General features: G+C 40.7%; 1 pseudogene; it reads left to right on the plus strand.

The window, feature by feature from the left end:
• The first annotated feature begins 1,698 nt into the window (after positions 1 to 1,698).
• LOC123329048 overlaps positions 1,699 to 17,288 on the plus strand; it is a 28,006-nt pseudogene continuing 12,416 nt past the window's right edge.

The raw sequence follows: 17,288 nt of genomic DNA on the forward strand, positions 1-17,288 counted from the left end.
GGGAACAATGGCAAAACCGACTTTACCAACACAAGTTTGAGTAAACTCCAGGAGTTGGTGATGGACAAGGAGGCCTGGCATGCTGCAGTCCATGGGGTCGCAAAGAGTTGGACACGACTAAGCGACTGAACTGAACTGAATTAAATTTGAAGAAAAAATAGAATTTATTTTGTGCTGAATGGAAATCTTGCTGGAAACTTAGGTTTATCTTCTTTTTTCTGTTTGTTCCAAGAAAATCCCACTACACATTCAGTACTTAAGGCAGTAGAATGAATTTGTATTCAACTCTCTTTGTTCTCTCATTCAGTATAAAACTCTAAAAGACAGCAACCCTGGGACTTCCCTGGCAGTCCAGTTGTTAGGACTTTGCCTTCCAGCGTAGGGGGTGCAAGTTCAATCCCTAGTCAGAGAGCTAAGAACCCACATGCCTCACAACAAAAACCACCACAGTATTATAAAGTAATTATCCTCCAAATAAAATAAATTAGTTTTTTAAAAAATCAATACATAAAACAGAAGCAATATTGTAACAAATTCAACCATTTTAAAAAACAAATTAAAAAATCTTAAAAAATAAAAAGATAGCAATCCAATAAAATTATTTTGTAGCTCTTATGAAGTCTAGATATGGAGTATATGGAATTTTCCATAGGTCTGTTAGATTTTTTTAATAATTTTATCTATTTATTTACTTATTTTTGTTTTGACTTATTTTTACTAATTTTATCTATTTATTTACCCAGCTGGGCTGAGTCTTTGCTGTGTGGGCTTTTCTATAGTTGCAAAGAGCAGGGGCTATGCTCTAGCTGTGGTGTGTGGACTTATTGTAGTAGCTTCTCTTGTTGTGGAACACAGGCTCTAGAATACATGGCAGCCATTGTCATGCATGGGCTTACTTGCTCTGTGGCATGTGCGATCTTTCCAGATCAGGGATAGAACCCATGTCTCCTGCATTGACGGGCGGATTCTTTACCACTGAGCCACCAAGGAAGCCCCATTTCTTAGATTTTGATTGAAACTATCTGCTGTTGAACCCAATCTTTTTTTCTTTGGGGAGGGGCTGAACTTATATAATTTTTACCACTTATTTTATACTGTGTCAGATAGTGTTTTGTGCCCTGCCATCCTCGTCCATATCTTGTGTCTTCCCTTCTGCTTTCCCTGAAGTTTAATGGCATGAAATTAAATGCATTTCCTTATTTAATTGCTCTAAGCAAAATTCTGACAGCTCCCTACCCCCTTTCCATCTTTTAATCACATCACTTGGCAGTGATGAAAATTGAGCATGTAATGAGATTTTAGGGTGCCATCTTTCTCTAAAAGTCCCTCATCCATATATATGGAAATCAGTATTGTATTCCTAATTTTGAGATGAACTACTACGAAGGTATTGCATATATGTTTCCTAAAGTGAGTTACAGATTATATACTATAGGATGAATAATGAATATTATAGCTTGAGAGAAAATAAAATAGAAAAATAAGATTGAGGTTCTTTTAAAAGAAGGATTTATTGATCATGGATTAACTTCTGGGACTTACAGTGATAAACTCAACACAAAGTTAGGTTAATTTTACTTTTACACAAATAATTTAATTAAAAGAAAATAAATCATGTGTACCATTTGAAAATATGCTTCAGAATGATTATTTGTATCTGTTTATTAGCAAAGGGATGGGGGTGACTTCAGATATGTAATGCATAGACTTTGTCATCCAAATGAAGATGGCTGCACTAAACAACAAATTTTCAACGTGGATGAAACAAGCTTTTTATTGGAAGAAGATGCCATCTAGGACTTTCATAGTTTGAGAGGAGAAGTCAATGCCTGGTTTCAAAGCTTCAAAGGATAGGGTGACTCTTACTGGGGCAAATGCAGCTCGTGACTCGAAGTTGAAGGCAATGCTTACAAACTATTCCAAAATTCCTAGGGCCCTTGAGAACTATACTAAATCTCCTCTGCTGTACTATATACGTGGAACAACAAAGCCTGAATGACAGCATGTCAGTTTACAACATGTGTACTGAATGTTTTAAGCCCACTTTTGAGACCTAAAAAAAAAAAGATTCCTTTCAAAATATTAATTTTCATTGACAATGTGCCTGGTCACCCAAGAGCTCTCAGGGAGACATACAATGAGATCAATATTGTTTTCATGCCTGCTGTTACAACATCCATTCTGCAGACCATGGATCAAGGAGTAATTTCTATTTTCAAGTCTCATTAATTAAAAAATACATTTCCTAAGACTATAGCTTTCAGAGATAGTGATTCTTCCGATGGATCTGGGCAAAGGAAACCCTCTGGAAAGGATTCACCCTTCTAGATGACATTAAGAACATTCATGATTCATGGGAGGAGGTCAAAATATCAATATTTCCAGCCCTCATGGATGATTTTGAGGAGATCAAATCTTCTGTGGAAGAAGTAACTACAGATGTGATGGAAATAGCAAGAGAACAGAATTAGAAGTGGAGCCTGAAGATATGATTGAATTGCTGCAATCTCATGGTAAAATTTTAATGGATGAGGAGTTGCTTCAAATGGATGAGTAAAGAAAATGGTTTCTTGAGATGGCACCTATTCCTGGTGAAGATGCTGAGGTGATGATTGAAATGACAGCAAAGAATTTAGAATATGACATAAGCCTCATTGATAAAGCAGTGGCAGGTTTTGAGAGGATTTTGAAAGTTCGACTGCGGGTAAGAGGCTTCTCCGATGGCTCAGTGGGTAAAGAATCTGCTTGCAATGCAGGAGACAGAGGAGACTCGGGTTCTGAGTCAGAAAGATCCCCTGGAGAAGAAACGACAACCCACTCCAATATGCTTGCCTGGAAAATCCCATGGACAGAAGAGCCTGGTTGTCCAAAGGGTCACAAAGAATTGAACACAACTGAGCAACCAAGTACACAGTGTGGGTTAAATGCTATCAACCAGCACTGCATGCTACAGAGAAATCATTCGTGAAAGGAAGAGTCAATCAATGTAGCATTCTTCACTGTTGTGTTGGTAATTGCACCTCAGCCTTCAGCAACCACCACGTTGATCAGTTAGCAGCCATCAACACGGAGGCAAGACCCTCCACCAGCAAAAAGATGAGAACTCACTGAAGCCTCAGATGATGGTCAGCATTTTTTAGCAATAAAGTATTTTTAATTAAGGTGACTACATTTTTAAAAATGATTTTATTTTTTTATTTTTGGCTGTGCTGGGTCTTAATTGCTCCATGGGCTTTTCTCTAGTTGCGTGTGGAGGTAGGGAAGGGGGCGCCTACTCTGTAGTTGCAATGTGTGGGCTTCTCATTGCAGTAACTTCTCTTGTTGTAGAGCAGAGGCTCTAGGATGCATGGGTTTCAGAAGTTACGGCACATGGGCTTAATAGTTGTGGCTTCTGGACTCTAGAACACAGCCTCAATAGTTGTGATACATAGGCTTAGCTGTTCCCTGGTATGTGGGATGTTCCCAGAACAAGGATCAAACCCGTGTTTCCTGCATTGGCAGGCAGATTTTTTACCACTGAGCCACCAGGGAAGACCAAAGGTGAGCACATTTTTTAAGATATGATGCTCTTGCACACTTAACAGACAATGATGTAGTGTAAACATGACTTTTATATACACTGGGAAATCAAAAAACTGATGTGACTCCCTTTACTGAGACCTTTGACTTATATTCAGAGTACATCATGAGAAACACTGGGCCGGAAGAAGCATAAGCTGGAATCAAGATTGCCGGGAGAAATATCAATAACCTCAGATACGCAGATGACACCACCCTTATGGCAGAAAGGGAAGAGGAACTAAAAAGCCTCTTGATGAAAGTGAAAGTGGAGAGTGAAAAACTTGGCTTAAAGCTCAACATTCAGAAAAGAAAGATCATGGCATCTGGTCCCATCACTACATGGGAAATAGATGGGGAAACAGTAGAAACAGTGTCAGACTTTATTTTGGGGGGGGCTCCAAAATCACTGCAGATGGTGATTGCAACCATGAAATTAAAAGATGCTTATGCCTTGGAAGAAAAGTTATGACCAACCTAGATAGCATATTGAAAAGCAGAGACAATATTTTGCCAACAAAGGTCCGTCTAGTCAAGGCTATGATTTTTCCTGTGGTCATGTATGGATGTGAGAGTTGGACTGTGAAGAAAGCTGAGCACCGAAGAATTGCTGCTTTTGAACTGTGGTGTTGGAGAAGACTCTTGAGAGTCCCTTGGACTGCAAGGAGATCCAACCAGTCCATTCTGAAGGAGATCAGCCCTGGGATTTCTTTGGAGGGAATGATGCTGAAGCTGAAACTCCAGTACTTTGGTGAAGAGTTGACTCATTGGAAAAGACCCTGATGCTGGGAGGGATTGGGGGCAGGAGGAGAAGGGGACGACAGAGGATGAGATGGCTGGATGGCATCACTGACTCAATGGACTTGAGTCTGGGTGAACTCCGGGAGTTGGTGATGGACAGGGAGGCCTGGCGTGCTGCAATTCATGGGGTCGCAAAGAGTCGGACACGACTGAGTGACTGAACTGAGCTGAACTTGCTTTTTATTGTGGTAAACTGAAAGTAAACCTGCAACATCTCCAAGACCTGCTGTAGCATCACTGTCCACCTGTCCACCATCTCCCTGAAACTGTGCCTGGTCACCGGTGCACTTCTGCTTCTGGGCTTTGTGTACACTGTCATTCATCCTGATTGCTCCTTACTACTTATCATACTCCGCATTACCTATTCTCCTTAAGAAGAGACCCAAACGAGGTGGTAGGGGAGGGATGAATTAGGAGTTTTGGATTAGCAGATACAAACTACTGTATATAAAATAGCAACAAGGTCCTACTGGATAGCACAGAGAACTATAGTAAATATCCTGTAATAAACCATAATGGAAAAAATATGAAAAAGAATATATACATATTTATGTATAATTGCATCACTTTGCTGTACACCAGAAACTAGCACAATCCTATAAATCAACTATTCAATTTTAAAATTATTTTTTTTAAAAAGAAGAGACCCAAGTGTTATCTTTTCTATGAAGCTTTCATGAATTACTCCCCCTCCCACTTTTGACTCTCCAGTGAAATCAGCAATTCCCCCAGGTGCCTGGTGCCCCATTCTGTACACACCTGCTGGACTTGATGCACTTTCTTATTACAAGGAGGTCTCTCTACAACCCCGCAGACCCTAGGAGCAGAAATCATGTCTTCCTTCTACTGTAACCTGAGTAGCTGGTACAGGTGTCTGCCATGTAAGAATTTACTGTGGTGACAGGATGGATAAATAATTAGGACTCATGCCTCACCATTTTAGACATCTTAAATAAACTCTTTTATATTCCCTCTTGAATCAAAAGATTTCAACTAGAATCCACTCATGTAGTCAACATAAGACTTTCCTAACGCAAACAACCAAAACAAGAAAAACAAAACACACAAAGTTACTTGCCACAAGTATAACATCAACACATGGTTATTTAATAAAGCCTTCGACAATGGAATCCTTGTTGGTAACCAAATCTATAAGGCATTTAAGTGTTTTCTCAGAGACTAGCTAAATAACCGTCTCTCTCTTTTTTTTAGGCATTATTAAAAATCCATGAATGCCAAGTCTTCAAAAACGCAGAAATAACATTACAACCAAATGTCTTTCCATATTGTTTAAGAATAACATTCATGTTGAAAATTGACGCTTTCCCGGCACGTGCGTGTGAGATCTCCCTGTAGTTCAAATCTGATGCTGCGGCAGCCCCGGTCAGCCTAGTCCCTGAGAGCAGAGTCTGAGACAAAGGTGGGTGGGCAGGCTGTCTAATTGGAAGGTGATCCCAATGCACAGAAGGGAAGGATTAGGGAGGATGAAACAAGGCTGAATGGACAGCAGCTGGAGGGACGTGTAACTGAATTGGCCACCGCTGCAGGCAACTGCACTGGATTCTGCAAAGACACTTGTGAGGAGCCATTGTTGAGATGCACGTCACAACTGTCTGCCTGGGGGAGGTAAAGAGAAACATTTATTCCATGACTTTGGCCCCTGTTTGTCAAGGTGGCCCCTTGGGTGATACTCCGTGTTAACTTAGCCCCCCCAACACACACTCACACTCTCTGGTTGCTTATGCCTGAGGCAGGTACCATGGTTGAGTACCCTCAGGAAGCTCCGAGACCACAGACAGGAAGAAGTCATGTGCTGAGGTCATTCCACCATCAGATTACATGTGCAGGAAACTGGCTGAGCCTCGCCTCCTCCCACGGACCCAACAAGACTACAGCTACATAAACAGTAGCTAGAGCTGAGAACGACCAGAAGATTAGCCAAAAGGATTTTCCACAACTAAAGACAAAAAGAAAAAAAGCCACACTGAGAAGGACAGGAGGGGCAGAGACACAGTCTGGCCAGGACCCACTCCCCAGTGCAGTGGCGGAGGGATATCACAGCCGTGTGCATCAGCTCTGAGGTGCAAGGGATCCGCCCATCATATCAGGTTCCCGCCCATCATATCAGGTTCCCACCCATCATATCAGGTTCCCACCCATCAAATCAGGCTCCCCAACCCTGGGGACCTGCCCCGGGAAGACGAGTCCCTACAACGCCTGGCTTTGTAAACCAGTGGGGCTTATGCCTGGAAGGACTGGAAGGCTGGGGAAAACTGAGACTTTGCTCTTAAAGGGTGTGTGCAAAAACTGACTCACCTGAGCCCCAGCACAGAGGCAGCAGTTTGAAAAGTACCTGGGTTAGACGTGAAGGAGACTCGTTGGCTAATTTTAGGGTGTGCACCCAGGAGGCAGGGATCTGTTGGGGGTATAGAGGTATTGATAGGTGCCAGTTTTGGGGGGTGGGTGGGAGGTTGCTCATCTCTCCAGCTTGCCTGGCACTGGGGGTGTCATTTCTGACTCTCCCATCTACCTTACTAGCATTGTTTATCCCGCTCCAGATTCACCTGTGAACCCACCCTACCAGTACTCCTCCAAAGTGATCTGGTGCCCCATAGCCCTGGTGGGTACCTTCAGCTGGCACAAAGTTCTCACAAAAGTGGCCCCTTGCCTCCCCAGACCCAATGGTTGCCCTTGGCTGGCGCCGAAACCCCTCTAAAATGGTCCCTGCCCTACAACCTGTGGGTGTCCTCAGACACAGCCAGTATCCCCCCAAAGCAGCTCTCATCCCAGGGGCCAGCTCCACACACCAGAGTACCCTCAATAGCTATGGCCAAGCCTTGCAGTCATTTGGGTCAGGGCCAGTCTCACACATTATCACACTTACAGTGATCATAGCAGGAGGGTACGGCCCATCCAGGAAACACTTCTGTAGCACTAGGCTCTGGTAACCAGGGAGGACTGCACTACGGAGCCCCACAGGGCACCTCTGACATAAGCCACTTCTTTAAGATCAGAAATGTCACTGACCTACCTAATACCTAGAAACATACACAGAGAATTAGACAAAATGAGGAGACAAAGGAATATGTTCCAAACAAAAGAAAAAGAAAGAAACCTCAGGAAAAGAACTATGCAAAATGGAGATAAGCAATCCTCCAGATACAGAGTCCAAAATCACGGTCATAAAAATGTTCATCAAACTCAGGAGAAGAATGGAGAAATACATTGAAAACGTCAACAGAGACATAGAAAATATATAAAAGAACCAGTCAGAGTGGAAGAATACAAAAGCTGAAATGAAACAAAGAGCAGATTAGATGATGCTGAAGAACAAATTAGTGATCTGGAAGACACTGTGGAAATGACCCAGTTTGAACAGCAAATGGAAAAACATGAAGACAGTTTAAAGAATGTCTGAAACAGCATCAAGGATATTGACATTTGCATTATAGTAGGAAAGAGAGAAAGGGGCAGAAATGTACATGAGGAAATATTGGTTGAAAACTTGCCCAACATAATGCATGAGATACACAGCTCCAGGAAGCACAGAGTCCCAAATGAGATAAATCTCAAAGTCTCACACCAACACACATTATAATTGTACTGTCCAAAGTCAAAGATAGACTTAAAAGCAGCAATAGGAAAACAACTAGTTCCAAACAATGGTGCCCCCTGAAGCTGATCAGCTGACTTTTCAGCAGACTTTACAGATCAAAAGGGAGAGGCACAATGGTATTCAAAGAGCTGAAAGGGAAAAACTTACAACCAAGAATGTTTTCTCTGCAGAGTTTATCATTCAGGGTTGCCAGACAAGCAAAATGTAAAGGAGTTCAACACAAATAAACTGACCTTAAAAGAAATGTTAAAGGGACTTCATTAAACAGAAAAGGCCATAAATATAAATATAAAACTCATGCAAGAAAAATCTCACCAATAAGGTCAAACATATAGTAAAGGTAATAGATCTCAAATATCTGTCTATAGTTAGTATGAAAGTTAAAAGACAAAAGTAGTAAAATCCTCTATATCTACAATAGTTAAGGGATGCACAAAATAAAGTTGTAAAATATGACATCAAAACAAAGTGTAGGGGTAGGGTTAAAAATGTAATGGTTTCAGAACCTGCTCAAACATAGTAATTACACAGTAATTGGATATCAGTTCAGTTCAGTTCAGTCACTCAGTCGTGTCCGACTCTTTGCGACCCCATGGACTACAGCACACCAGGCTTCCCTGTCCATCACCAACTCCCACAGCTTGGTCAAACTCATGTCCATTGAGTCAGTGATGCCATCCAACCATCTCATCCTCTGTCGACCTCTTCTCCTGCCTTCAATCTTTCCCAGCATCAGGGCCTTTTCTAATGAGTTAGTTCTTCACATCAAGTGGCCAAAGTATTGGAGCTTCAGCATCAGTAATTGGATATATAAAGTTCTAAAAATAGGTTATGAAAATCTTGTGTTTGTTAATGTAGGCACAGATGGATGGGCTAAGAGGCTGGACTCCAACCAAAATGGAATAGAAGTTATAGCTGAGTGGATTATGGATGGTAGCGGTGTGTGTGTTTGTGTGTGTCTGTGTTTATCCAAATTTTATAAATGTTATATGTGAATGTTTGTAAATATTCTATTAACATATATTTATTTTATGAGTAAATTAATATAAAAGCCCCTTTTAAATACAGGCATCCTTTGAGTTTCAAAAGTTCACTTTATGCCACTTCGCTTTTACCAAAAAAACCTCACTAGCACCTGTTTTTGATAACTGAAAGAAATTCAAGGGGGAGTTTTATTTTTAGGAAAAAAGCAAAAAGTGAAAACAGTGTTGAGTGTGCGTTTTGCAGCAAGCTGTCACAGAGGCACCAAGAGCAGCACCATCAAGCTCCTTCCTAGGGACCACACTCAGCATCTCAGCACTAAGCCGCCAGGGCTTTGAACCGGGTCTGTGAGCCTCTGTGCTTGATCTCCATTTGTTTTGTGCATTTGTTAGCAAGATGTGCCCTAAGGTAATTGCTTCTCGATTTACACCATTTGAACTCACAAAAGCTTTCATGGGGACACTCTTCTTTCGGATAGCGAGGAAACATCTTATAAACTTATTTTACCCCAGATTGCCTACAAAGAAACTGAGCTATTGAGAGGCTCCATAATGCCTATGAAGTTACACAAAATGAGCAAAGTTAGGGTTGAAACCCTTAGTTTCTAAATCTGTGGCCAAGTCTTTAGCCACAGTTCAGTATGCTCTCCTCTAATTATCTGGAAAATTAAAAATTGATCAAGTCTGTCTAAACAGTGCTGAACTCTAGTTAAGTCTCTTTCCCTCATTTGTATATATTAAAAACAACTTCAATTCAAATGAAACAGAAAAAAATGTTAAAAGCTTTTCTGACTGTCAGAGTAATATAAATGTAAACAGTATGAGAGAGCCCTTCAGTTGGTTTAATCTAAACAAACAAAAAAAATTAAGAATTCAGCCTTGTTTCCCTTTTTCCCCCAGAGATAGACTCATAATTAAACTTTTCACCTTTCCAAATTACTAACTCTGCATCCTGCTCAGTGGGTGGTTTCTTTCCAGACATTCTGACTTGGAACAATGTATTGATATAAAGCAGGAGACCCTGGATGGAATTTATAGCTAAATTTAACCAGGCATATTTTAATAAGATTAGCATATCTTTGTCTTTCTACACTAAGTACCTGACAATTAACTGAATTTAGGCAGCATATTGTTTCATCAGAAGTGAGATTTGCAGCCTTCATTTCCATATTTATTGATGTTGTATATGGAAGAAAATCTGAGTAAAATTTCTGCATCTGCCCTAAAGAGACTTCAAGAGCCAGTGTATATTAACCTTCCCAGGAAACTCACGTAGGTACAGAATCTCACCTAGTCCGTGCTGACTTATAAGGAAATTCATCACAGCTTTTGCTGGGGAGAGAATTAAATAGGAGTGCCCTGATGCTACAACCATGAGAACTCTGTCTAGACAGAGAGGAACCCAAGCACTGTGCATGAAAACATGGGGTCAGGAAGGCTGTTCTCTCCGGAAACGCTTGGAAAGAAAGTTTTCAGAACCTACTGTCTTCTTCATTGCAATCAGGTAACCAGATAAAAATCCCCAAGTGTAAACAAGTCAAGATATCTTGCTTTCAATGAATTCAAAATTGGCCAAGGTCTTAAAGACATTCCCATGATGTAACCCCAAGAATACTACTTTCAGTAAACTATAAAAAGCAGTCATGAGGGACAGGAAAGATGATCTTTTCATCGTCAACTTTTCCATCTTCCATGCGTGTTAAGTGACTTCAGTCGTGTCTGACTCTTTGCGACACTATGGACTGTAGCCTGCCAGGCTTCTTTGTCCATGGGATTCTCCAGGCAAGAATACTGGAGTGGGTTGCATGCCCTCCTCCAGGGGATCTTCTCTACCTGGGGATCTTCTTTACCTAGGGATCAAACCCACATCTTTATGTCTTCTGATTGGCAAATGGATTCTTTACCACTAGTGCCAACTGGGAAACCCTTCAGTCTTGCAAAGCATACTTTTAAGACGTCATCCAGTTAAAAGTGTGTATACATAGGCATTATGTATGGAAAACTACCTTGAAAATTAATGTGGCAAACTGCTCAGCTCTTCACTAGAAGCCGTGAAAGAAGCAGTTGGTCACTAAAGGGACAAGTTGTATTTCCTGAAGGTAATGAGCGAAAGATTACCAAAGAATCTTCCAAGTATGAGAACCAGCTCTTCATAGGGTCACACCAAGAGAATGTATAGAAATCTCCCTTCTCCCTCCTTGAATCTAATTAGTAGCAATGCCTCCATGTAAATAAACCCAGAAGGAGGTTAATAGGAGGGAAAGGAATTCAAGAGTTGTGAGTTCTAAAACACAAATAGTTGTGTGTCAATAATACAGTATATAAGGTAAAGAACGGGGTTCAGACAAAATATCAGGACCAGTATTTCCTACGTGCACAAGTCTATACTCTTTTAACATATTATTGGATGAAATAAACTTTAAACCTGAAACCAGCATCAACCAAAATCTACCAGATGGATCATCTTTGCTGAATGAAAATTTGGACCTTTAGAATAAACACCCTCCCAGAAACTAACATGTCAGTATTAACTGAAACTTTTAGTGATGGAGTTGACATAAACATTCGACTGCATTCATTTCTTTGATTAAAAATGTGGCTATAAAATAATCTCATTCACTTTTAGGCAAACTGAGTGGACTTCAAAGTTAAATATTTACAGAACTCTCACTATAACATCCAAATATTTAACAATAAATGAATTTATTAATAAGGAAAGTTTTATGTATATATTAGTATTTCATTGACATACAAGAAACATTTTGACTAATTACACTTTCCTGACTTTGCTTGTGGAGAATGTTCTTTGTCAGACCAATTATTTTGCTTTCAGTTACTGCCAATAAATAATAATCATAATTCTTTGTGAAATGTCTTAATAGTATTCTGATTTTTAACCAAGTATTTTATCTAGTGTAGAAGAAATGTTTAAATATTGACAGCAAAATACAATTGTGTTAGTTGCGATATCATGTTACCCAGTAGGAACTCCAGCACTTAGAAAAGATACATGATGCTGTAAGTTATCATCTAAATAGGAGCCACACACACACCCCTGACTCAAGAAGCATATGGAAATCACCTACACGCCACATCTCATAATTCACAGGGTGTGTCTGCATCTGATTAGTATCATTGACTCTTTAACTCAAACCAAAAAATCTAAGAGGCTAACATTTCCTCAGAAATTGGACAGTCCCTCCAAATGTAGAATAAAGACATGAGTCATAAGTGTTCTTGAGCAGGGCACACCTGCTTTATCCTTGTGGGAAGTATTTTCTTCTAGAAGCTTTTTTTTTTTTTCTTCTAGAAGAAGCTTTTCTAGAGCTCTAGTGGATAATGGTGTATGTGTGTGTGTGTGTGTGTGTGTGTTTGTGTGTGTTCTGCAATAGAACTGTACATACCTAGACACAAGAAAAAGTGTAGGACAGGAAAGAAGCACAGAATTTTAAAACCTGCAAGTCAATACAAATTTTTTTAAAACTTTGTTTTGTCATAGTTGTTTTAAATTTTCTCTTTAAGATAATAAATCAATACTATAAGAGTATCATTAGGCATCAGATACCAAAGAGTCAATTTTTAAAATACTACCTAGGGACTTCCCTGGTAGTCTAGTGGTTAAGACTTCACCTTTCAATGCAAGGGGTGCAGCATCGATCCCTGGTCAGGGAGCTGAGATTTCAGGTGCCTAGCAGCCAGAAAACCAGAACATAAACAATAGAAGCAATATTGTAATAAATTCAATAAATACTTTAAAAATGGGCCACATCCAAAAAATCTTAAAACAATAGGCAATGGTTTCTGAAATAATTATAATTTTTGTGAGTTTTTTCAATTGAAATAAAATTGCTTTTACGATGTTGTGTTAGTTTCTACTGTACAACATCATGAATCAGCCATATGTATACATATATCCCCTCCCTCTTGAGCCTCCTTTCCACCCTCCCATAAAAGCCCTGTAAGTCATCCCAAAGCACCGGGCTGGGCTCCTTAGTTTCCATTCTAACTGGTCAGTAAGATGAAGCAGTCCTTGCCCTGTGTTATGTAAGTCAGATGGCCATGCCAAAGAAATAACTGTGGTATTTTGTCTGGCATTACTCCTTTCCCAAGAACCCCAAAGGGGTGGTGTAGACAGATAGAGAATAATAAAATAGTCCCTGTAGATGGTGGACTAACTTTTTTACAGTACATTGTGGAAATATCAGAAATTCTAGAAACTAAACATTTTGACTGGAATGAACAGGAAATGGGAACAATTAAATTTCTACTTGTGTCAGCCTTAAAATTATAATTCACCAGACAAGAATGTTTTGTAAAAGGGTAGTGGCCGACTAACTTTAGACGATGTTGAAATTGTTTAGGAAAAAATGATACCATAACATTTTGGCTGGCATTTGTAGCCAGGACCCCAAAACTATGCAAACAGGAACTATGCTTGCTGTCACTTTGGGCACCATAATGACTAGGATGAATAGTGTATTTTGAAGAGAGTAAGTTCCAGAAGCTTGCCCTGACTTGGATCTGGTTTGTTGTTGTGGTTTAGACACTCAGTCAGGTCCGACTCTTTTGCGACCCCATGGAGTGTAGCCTGTCAGGCTCCCCCACCCATGGGATTTTCCAGTCAAGAATACTGGAGTGTGTTGCCATTTCCTTCTCCAGGGGATCTTCCTGACCCAGGGATTGAGCCTGTGTCTCCTGCATTGGCAGGTGGATTCCTTACTGCTAAGTCACCAGGGAAGCCCCTGGATCTGGTTTACTAACCTTGAAACATTCCCACCAAGCAGCACGTGTGACTGACTGACTGAAGGAGCAGACGAGAAGAAAGTCTCCGGGCACAGGGGCACCTCCATGTCCATGGATGCTCAAATAATGAGACTGAAGCCCAGTTCATGAGAATCAGACTGAGTTATTCCCTGAAGTTCAGATTTAAATATTACTCATCATTAAATAAAAAATAAAGGCAAAAAATAAATGTGATACCCCTCAAAATGAAATAAAATTCCTTTTGCCCAGTACACAAGCTTATCTCCTCCAGAGTGGTAACTACTATTCTCCATCTAGAGTGTAGATTTCCTGATATTTGTCATGTGCATACATGATGAGATGTGATATATCTGCAGGAATTTAGGTTTTGTGTATATTGGGTAGTATGAAGTCTATATGGTTCATCAACTGGCTTTTTTCATTTAAAAATATGTCTTTTTAGGGACTTGCTTGGCAGTCCAATAATTGAGACTTTGCCTTCCAGTGAAGGGGGTGCAGGTTCGATCCCTGGTTGGGGAGCTAAGATCCCACATCCTTTGTGGCCAAAAAACCAAAATATAAAACAGAAGCAATATTATAACAAATTTAATCAAGACTTTGAAAATGGTCACATCAATAAAAATGTTAATATGTCTTTTAGGATTGTATACATGAATCTATCATTCGCTCTTCAACTGTGTTATGTATTCAGTATCACAGATGTTTTTGCTATTACTCCTAGTCAAATGTGCACTTCAATAGTTCCTAGTGTTTTTCTATCACACAAAGAGACAGTGAGATAAACATCCTCATAGATGTCTAATATATAGGCATTGACACCAAAAAGAGTGTATATTTACTTGATAGAATGGCAGTTTACAACAATGGCCAGAAGGTCATCTCCAATCCTACACATACACTTTTTGCAATGTGACTTTCCTGTCCACCAATCATATGATTTGCTTTTGCCCACAGGACATAACCAACAGAACACAAGCAGGGGCTTGACTAGGGCCTATGCAGTGAGTTTCCTGGTGTTTTTTTTTTTTTTTTCTTTGCTGCTCTCTGGAAGGCTGACATCATTGTCAGCAAAAGCCTGGTTAGCCTCCTGGAGAACAGGAGCTCATATGGAGCACGTGTGTTATTTCTACAGTACCAAGTTTCGCAGTGGTCTGTTACACACCAAGAGCTAACTGATTGAAAGATGGAATCCAGCTCCTTGGCTACACAATTTCATACTCCCTCAGTGGGCTAGAGCAGTTTTCATTTCCCTGATATCACATCATAGAAAAATAAAGGGCTTCCCGGGTGGCTCAGTGGTAAAGAATCTGTCTCCCAATGTAAGAGACAGGGGTTTGACCCCTGATCTAGGAAAGATCCCACATGCTGCAGGGCAACTAAGCCTGTGTGCCGCAACTACTGAGCCTGCATACTCTAGGGCCTGGAAGTTGCAACTCCTGAGCCCATGTGCCACGCGTACTGAAGCCCATGTGCCCTAGCGCCTGTGCTCAACAACAAAAGAAGCCGCTGCAATGAGAAGCCCATGCACCACAGCTAGATAGCAGCCCCCATGTGCTGCAATTAGAGAAAAGCCTGTGCAGCAAGGAAGACAGCACAGTCAGAAATAGATAAATAATTTTTTTTAAAAGAGAGATAAAAAATAAGAAGGTCATTTTCTTTTACATGGAAGAAAAAGAAACTCCATTAGCCAAAAACATGCAAACAGATATTCTTTCTGCATAATAGTTAACTGCTCTGCCCTTTTAGACTACTTTTTCTAATCTAGCCTTTCTGACTCTACAAGTCATAGCTTGCAGAAGTGCATTGGCTACTCTAGGAGTGGCTACTCTAGGAGTGACAACCCTGTATAAGGAGCAAATTTCTGACACCTCAGATGTGTGTCTGCCATAGGCTGGCAAACTCTGAGGGGAGAGGTCCTGCCTGAAGTCTGTTTTCTCCACTCCAAGTCCAGGATCTCATGCCCAGACAATCACTTAACTGTGGATTTCCAAGTCCTACAATAGAGTGGTCATTTAGGGACTTCCCTCATGTTCCAGTGGTTAAGACTCAGCCTTTCCAATGCAGGGAGCGTGAGTTCGATCCCTGGTCAGGGAACTAAGAACCCACATGCCACACGGTGCAGCTAGGAAAAAAAAAATACAGCAGTCATTTAAAGACCATATTTTATAGAAAGCCAAGGTTCCATGGAGCCAGAAGCTGGACTGAATACTCAGATTGCCCCTTTTTTAAAATATAATCTTAACTGTTTTAAATATTTTGAAAATACATTGCGTAAAGAAAAATGTAGTTTTCTCAGAAGGTCCATGGAAAGGCAGACTGGGTCAATGCAAATCATTACTGCTACAAAACATCTAGAAATGCAAGATAAAAATTTCACGCAAACCTGAACTCAGAAGATAGAAAGAGAAATTCCCAACAGCCAGCAATAAAGAGGGGCCTGAAAGTTGGTGGGGGCGGGGGGAGCAGGGTAGTAATCAGGCCAAGAAGAAAAGGAAGTAGCTTGACTCCACATGTCCAGTAAGACTGACATGTGCAATCAGGCCAGAGCCATGGAAAAGGTTTCTTCTCAGTGAAAGGCGCTGAGAAAGCCCTGCCTGCTGACCTGCACCAGACACAGTAATAGTGAGCTTATTGTATAAACTGAGGGTATGGGTGGGATTAAAACCCAGTTTACACACCATAGAGCCCACTGCTTGCATGCTCAATCATGTCCAACTCTTTGCAACCCTATGGATTATAGTCCACCATTCTCTGTCCATGGGATTCTCCAGGCAAGAATACTAGAGTGGGTTGCCATTCCCTTCTCCAGGGGATCTTTCCGACCCAGGGATCAAATCCGAATCTCCTGAGTCTCCTGCATTAGCAGGTGGATTCTTCACCACTGGACGACCTGGGAAGCCTTTATACTACACACCTCATACCAGAAATCACATACTACTCTCCTCCCCAAAATTCTATATCCATAGGAGCTATCATTTAAGAGTGAAAGCATAATACAGACATTTTCAAATTAAAAGCTGTATCTCAGGAAGAAGGAAACTGAACTCACAAAGAAGTAGCAGTATGTTTTGGAGAAGCAGATATAAAGAGTGAAGGTAAGGAAGGACACTGTTCAAGATGTGAGTAAATCTGCATATTCATAAAAATCACAAGAGTAATGATGATGACCAACTTGGATGGTTAAAACAAGTTGGGAGACTTTCTTGATGGTCCAGTGGTTAAGAATCTGCCTTGCAGTGCAGGGGACGTTGATTTGATACCTGGTCGCAGAACTAAGATCCCACTGGCCACAAAGCAACTAAGCCTGTGAGCCACAACTACTAAGCCTGCGAGCCGCAACTACGGAGCCTGAGTGCCACACCTAGAGAAGCCCATGCACCACAATGAAAGATACTGCCTGATGCAACGAAGATCCTGCACACTGCAACTAAGAACCAACACAGTCAAATAAATAATAAATAAATAAATATTTAAAAAAAAAACAAGTTGGAGCTATAATAGTGAAAGTGAAAGTTGCTCAGTCGTGTCTGACACTTTGCAACCCCATGGACTATACCGTCCACGGAATT

The sequence above is a fragment of the Bubalus bubalis genome, chromosome 14 (genome assembly GCF_019923935.1).
Source record: "Bubalus bubalis isolate 160015118507 breed Murrah chromosome 14, NDDB_SH_1, whole genome shotgun sequence".
Classification (NCBI taxonomy): domain Eukaryota; kingdom Metazoa; phylum Chordata; class Mammalia; order Artiodactyla; family Bovidae; genus Bubalus; species Bubalus bubalis.